The following is a 213-nucleotide window of genomic DNA, read 5'->3' as shown; positions in this document are numbered from 1 at the left end:
CAAAGTCGACCTCAGCGGAATTTGAACTCAGAACGTAAAGACAGACGAAATGCCGCTAAGCATTTCACCCGGCATGTTAATGTTTTTTTATTTCTTTACTGCCCACAAGGGGCTAAACACAGACGAGACAAAGAAGGATAGACAAACGGATTAAGTCGATTATATCGACTCCAGTGTGTAACTGGTACTTATTCAATCGACCCCGAAATTGCT

Source organism: Octopus bimaculoides, chromosome 20 (genome assembly GCF_001194135.2).
Source record: "Octopus bimaculoides isolate UCB-OBI-ISO-001 chromosome 20, ASM119413v2, whole genome shotgun sequence".
Classification (NCBI taxonomy): domain Eukaryota; kingdom Metazoa; phylum Mollusca; class Cephalopoda; order Octopoda; family Octopodidae; genus Octopus; species Octopus bimaculoides.
Note: the sequence above shows the minus strand (reverse complement) of the source record.